The sequence below is a fragment of the Cupressus sempervirens genome, chromosome 11 (genome assembly GCF_028749045.1).
Source record: "Cupressus sempervirens isolate cs-2001-9-10 chromosome 11, ASM2874904v1, whole genome shotgun sequence".
In the NCBI taxonomy this organism is placed as follows: domain Eukaryota; kingdom Viridiplantae; phylum Streptophyta; class Pinopsida; order Cupressales; family Cupressaceae; genus Cupressus; species Cupressus sempervirens.
The window spans coordinates 122,477,851-122,484,422 of NC_143128.1; the positions used below are offsets into that span (position 1 = coordinate 122,477,851).

General features: G+C 37.4%; 1 long non-coding RNA gene across 2 annotated transcripts in view; it reads left to right on the forward strand.

Moving 5' to 3' along the window:
• Positions 1 to 5,367, forward strand: part of LOC149528517 (uncharacterized) — a 104,276-nt gene extending 98,909 nt beyond the window's left edge. The window contains exon 4 of one of the 2 annotated variants that reach the window (XR_016358994.1): positions 5,172 to 5,367. This is a non-coding gene — a long non-coding RNA (uncharacterized LOC149528517). Of the gene's footprint in view, positions 1 to 4,709; positions 4,761 to 5,171 lie in introns of those variants that run through there. The other variant, XR_016358992.1, reaches the window with a different exon arrangement.
• Positions 5,368 to 6,572: the final 1,205 nt, after the last annotated feature.

Below are 6,572 nucleotides of genomic sequence, written 5' to 3' on the forward strand. Positions count from 1 at the left end.
GGTACCACTGTCAGAGCACAAACTACTCTCCCTGAAATGGATACGGAAGGATCCATTATCCTGGAGCCGGTGGCAATCATTGACCAGCGCACTCGCCAGCTTCGCTCTCGCTCCATCTCTGAGATCTTGATTCAGTGGCATGGCATGCAACCAGAGGATGCTACCTGGGAACCCCTTCTTCAGATTCAACAACAATTTCCACACCTTAAGCTTTGAGGACAAAGCTTTTTTCTAAGGGAGAGGGGATGTTAGGAACCTGTGTGTTCCTTCTGTTTATTTTGTTAGAGTAGTGTTGTTGGACGCATATGCTTTGTAAGTCGTCCTGTGAGTATATTTTATTATCCCACATGCATAGGTAGTATTACTTTTCTAGATCGTACTCAGTATATAAGAATAGGTTGAGGCCCTTGATGGGCACGGACGAATTTATTGTATTGAGCTTGCTCAAAGGAGGTTACCCCCTCGAAGTGGCCTGCGATCAGTAGATTCATTCTGAGTTCTGCTATCACTTTGTATTCTGTTATTTCGAGCATTCTCACGATATTGCTATAAGGAGGTTCATCACACCCATAGTGACCATACCATGATGCCACCACTCATGTGCTAACCCATTCAGGTGAATTGCTGCATACTTAATAGCTTCTTCCTCAGGCATAGGGTTCAATTGAAAGTATGTGTCAAGCTTTTGAACCCAAGCTCTTGCTGTATACTTCCTTGAGCCATCATAATATGGTAATTGAAGTTTCTCTACTTTCTTCCATAGCTCATAGCTCTAGTTCCTGTCATGTCCATGTGGCATATGCTTCATTTGCACATCCATATACTCCCTAAAGATAATTGTAGCAGTAAAATCTGGACCTTCGGCTTCCCAATCTCTCCTCAACTAGTCCTGCATATCAATGATCTAGGGCTCTGGTATGGGCTGCTCTAGAGCTCTAGAAGGAAATTATGGGAATCATGGGCCTCGAATTCACTATCCTAGTTTGTTGGGGTGCATGACCCAAATTGTTCCCAACTTGTTCGCCTCCATTATGTGTCCCATCCTGATTATTCTAATTATTTCCTCCACCCACATTAACATTCAACCCCATTTGATGAGCCATCATCTGCATCATAAGCTCCAATCTCTAACTCTATTCCTGTGCTCTCTACTTTGCTAATCGCTGTCCCTATGCCAAGGTGTCTAATAACTATAAGAATCTTTCCTCTCCTTGATCTGGACTGACATTCCCACCTTTCCCTAATCTTGTATTCCTATAATCTCGGTCACCCATATTGCTGTCTTGATTAAAGAATACCTCCTCTATGTCTTTATGACTGGATTATATGTCCACCTGCACGGATGAACTAGACTGTTCACTCTGCAAGTCTGAAATCCTATTTTGTCTTGCTTTGGTATTGCAGAAATTATAAGGCCCCTGTCGAATGCTCAAACATAAATGCTCTGATTTTAGTGTTTTGACATTTCGTCAAACACTTTCCCCTCTATCCGACTGTTCCAAATTCCCTATAAGACCCCCATAGTATGACATGACTTATAGCTCTGATACCATTGTAGTATCCTCCCCTATTTTTTCCAAATAAAGAAACTTGCAAGCTACTTTATGATATCAATTAATTTTCTTAATAACTCAACATAGCATTTTTTTTGTCAAATACTTGGCACACATACTACAATATATAGGAAAATCTAAAACTTCTTATTTGCTAATTAAATATTGATTTTTGCCATGTAAATGTGCTCATACAATTGTTTAACATGCTGCAACAAATATCAGTCTCGTATTTAACAACTACAATGCAAAAGTATAAAAATTTGACAAAAGAAACCTGAAATTAGTTGTTGTAGTATTTTTGCAGATGTAGTTGGCAGCCTTCCAAACCCCCAAATCAGCAAGAATAAACAATAAACTTGTTACAAATACTGTTCTCGCATTGTATCAAATTCACTATTCATGCGCACTGTAGCAACCACTATTCACGCGCACTGTAGAAAAACACTATTCATCTGCACTGTAGCAAAACACTATTCATGCGCACTGTAGCAAAACACTATTCATCCGTACTATAGAAAGATACTAAATGAAACCCAGTGTGTTTGGAAACATGGTTAATCCTCCTAACTGTGTCTTTCAACAGCAAAGAGAATGCTAGCAAAGAGGGATTCCATCCTCCAAGCCCGATAATCAAATATCCAATAACATAACATTAATCTTCATCCAAGCATACTAAAAAGAAGTTCTTCCATTTCTTTTATAGTATTCTCACAAGAGCTCAATCCTTTGTTTTCTCAATGTGGGATAAAACATAACTCCCTTTATGTAACTTATGTCTCCAATGTATTATAAAATAAAGGGGACTCTTTTAATTTAAATATTTTCCACAAACTATAGTCTATGCATTAATAAAGTTAAATATTTAAATTTAACTTTATAAAATAGCTTGATCAATGCATAAAAAATCTTATCAATGATAAACAAGTCTTTTTGTCAATTTTAAACAATTACCATCGACATACCGCTACCATTGGATGTCCGATGTCCGACCATGTTCAAGATGACTTACTATAAATAGTAAGTATGCCCAAAGTTGCCTCGAAACCCCTCAGAAAGACCTGCAACTGAAACTATGGAATTGTGGGGAAATAGGCTAACAACAACATCATGCTATGACTACTAAAAAGGGGATTAATCATTTACAAGGGAAGGATTTTTTTGGTACCTGGGTCTGCCATGAAGCAAAAGATCTTGAGAGCATTTCATGATTCACCATTAGCAGGACATCCAAGATTTTTTAAGACATATCGGCAAGTGAGAGAGCACTTCACTTGGAAGGGGCTTAAGTCAGATGTGCTACAGTTTGTTAGGGAGTGCCCAGTGTGTCAGCAGAACAAATAGGAACATTCCTTTCCAGGCGGTTTACTATAGCCCCTACCTATACTAGAGAAGAAGTGGGATAGCATTTCCATGGATTTTATCATAGGCCTTCCAAAGGCACAGGGCTGAGATTGTATTTTTGTTGTGGTAGATAGATTAACAAAATTTGCACATTTCTTTGCGATTTTGTCCACATATTCAGCAGTACAGACAACAAAGCTATTATTTTGAGAGGTATTTAGATTACATGGGATGCCACGAAGCATAGTCAATGATAGGGATAGTAGGTTTATGAGCCACTTTTGGTAGGAGTTATTCAGGTTGTGTGGAATAGAGCTAACTCCGAGTACCAGTTACCACCCCCAAACTGATGGGCAGATAGAGATAGTGAATAAATGGATTGAGGGGTACCTTTGAAACTACATTGCAAGAGAGTAGAAGGCTTGGGTGAAGTGGCTACATCTAGGGGAGTACTGCTATAATACCTCTTTCCATATTTATATTCAAATGTTCCCTTTCATGGCATTGTATAGGTATGATGCTCCTAATTTTTTGGATTTGTTATTTGGGGACAGTAGGGTGCCTAGGGCCAAGGATATTTTGCAGTAGTGTCAGGACATTATGTGATCCTTGAAGAAAAATTTGTAAAAGGCACAAAATTAGTAGAAGCAATATGCGTATTAGCACAGAGTTGAGAGGTCTTTCGAGGTAGGAGACATGGTGTACCTCATGTTACGGTTGTATACACAGTCCTCTCTCAACAAGAGTGGAGTAGAGAAATTGAAACCACACTACTATGAACCATTCAAAGTAATCAGGAGAGTGGGTGAAGTAGCTTATGAGTCTGAGTTGCCTGCAAATAGTAAAGTGCATAATGTGTTCCATGTGTCACACCTTAAGAAGGCATTGGGCCATAATGTGGTGCCTTTAGTAGTATCGCCACCTCTTGATGATGAGGGAAAGCTTATCTTGGTTCCCAAGGCTATACTTGACTGCAGGGAGAGGGTGCTTCGCAAGCAGATCATCAAGGAGTACTTGGTCAAGTGGAGGAATCTACTAGTGGAGGATGCTACTTGGGAAAATGAGCAGATATTATAGCATCCAGAGTTGAAATTGCTTGAGGACAAGCAATTTTGGGAAGGGCAGACTATAATGTCCCCTTTTTAGCATTCATAGCATGATAGTGCGCGTGAATAGTGTTTTGCTATAGTGTGGATGAATAGTGTTTTTCTACAGTGCGCATGAATAGTGGTTGCTATAGTGCGCATGAATAGTGAATTTTCTACAATGCGAGAACAATATTTGCAACAAGTTTATTGTTTATTCTTGCTGATTTGGGGGTTTGGAAGGCTGCCAACTACATCTACAAAAATACTACAGCAACTAATTCCAAGTTTCTTCTATCAAATTTTTATACTTTTGCATTGCAGTTGTTGAATACGAGACTGATATTTGTCGCAACATGTTAAACAATTTTATGAGCACATTTACATATCAAAAATAAATATTTAATTAGGAAATAAGAATTTTTAGATTTTCCTATATATTGTAGTATGTGTGCCAAGTATTTGACAAAAAAAAATGCTAAGTTGAGTTACTAAGAAAATTAATTGATATCATAAAGTAGCTTGCAAGTTTCTTTATTTGGGAAAAATAGGGGAGGATACTACACAGGGTCAGAGTGTTGGTAGCCCTAATGACAATCACCGACCCCATTTTTTGTCTTGTCGATGAGTCCAGAGGTATGTATCAATTTAATTATTTAAATTAATACATATACTTATTAAGTAATCATATGAAGGATTGACAAAAATGTTTATGCATGTGCATCAGTTCTTTACAGGACCATCGGCATTCACTAGGGACTTCAAGCCTAGACGTGATACAAGCTTCATAGAGGTATATTTTTTTCATGTTTCATGTTACATGTAACATGTATTATATGACATGTAGCTCTTGACATTTGAGATTTCTCTTCATCTTTGATAGTCCATCAATTGTGGAGTGGCTACAACTATGGCTAGTTCACAGCCATTGACTGAGGTATGAAAGAATTTTCTTGGTTTTAGTTGTTGATTATAATAGTTAGTATCAAAATTTCTAATGTTATTTATAAGTGATTATATTGATTGAATTTTTGCATGGTCTTTTTACACCTGATCGTCCATGAGCCTTTGAGGTGGACTTGCAGAGCGATTATTTGATGGCACTAAGAAAATAATTAATTTTGTGTGTAAATATATTTAATTTCAATGTATAATAATTATTGATTCATATCTACTTTGTTTGTATCAGCTCAAGTTAGAGAAGAGCCTCCAGAAGAGTATGAGTGAGCATGTGAGGAAGACAACATCATCCCCATCATCTCCCTCCACATGATGACCAAAGACCTCTAGAGATTTGTTTCCTTCTCATTGTGGGAAGGAGAAGATATAGTTGATAGACACACATGTATAGGCATCGGTAGACATATATGTTAGATTTTATGTTAGTGCACATATTCGATATACATTTGATGTATATATGAAATTTTATATTTGATGTATGGAATTTATTTGGTGCATGACATTATTAGACTTATAAAATTATTGGTTAATATATGATATGTTTGTTCATATACGACATTATTGGTTATCATAATATATTATGTGTTTGTTAATGTATGACATTATTGGTTATCATTTTATATTATATGTTTGTTCATGTATGACATTATTGGTTATCATAATATATTATATGTTCCTTCATGTATGACATTATTAGTTAACATAATATTATATGTTCATTCATGTATGACATTATTAGTTATCATAATATATTATGAGGTTACATGGGTACTTGTAGTCACCCTTGGTACTTGTACCCATGTACTCAAGTACTGGGTACACGTATCCCAAGTACTAGATACTTGGTGGAGAGCATCATAGCTAAGGACCTTGATTGAGATTTCAAATTATTTTTTTCAATTTTTTGTTTTTGTATCAGCTCATTGTTTATCGAGCTTAATTCGATACCTAATTAGTTTGAAACTTTGATAGAATATTGATTAATAATAAACTTTATCACTATTCAAGCACAAGTTTATCATTTCCAATATGTCATCGTCATATGATTTATGATCTTGTTCATGTTTAAAGTTTTTCTTCTTTCTTATTTGTTTATCAAGCTTAATTCAATGCCTAATCAATTTGAAACTTTGATATAATATTGATTAACAATAAACTTTATTAGTGTTAAAGCTAAAATTTTATCATTTGCAATATGTCATCCCTCTCCCACTACCTAATCTCTCTCCCATCCCCTACTCTCTCTATCCCCTCTCCCATCCCCTACTCTCTCTCTTTCACACACCCACACACTCCCATCCCCACCTCTCTCTCTCCTCTCCCATCCCCTACTCTCTAGATCTCTCACACACACTCCCATCCCCCCCTCTCTCTCCCTCTCCCATCATCTACTATCTCTCTCTCACTCTCTTCCTCTCTATTCTCTCTCTCTCTCTCTCTCTCTCTCTCTCTCTCTCTCCCATCCCCTACTCTCACTCTCTCTCCCTCCCATCCCCTACTCTCTCTACCACTTCTACTCTATCTTACACTCTCTCCCATCCCCTACTCTCTCTCTTACACACACTCCCATCCCCCCTCTCTCTCTCCCTCTCCCACTCCCTCTCCCACCACCTAATCTCTCTCTCTCTCC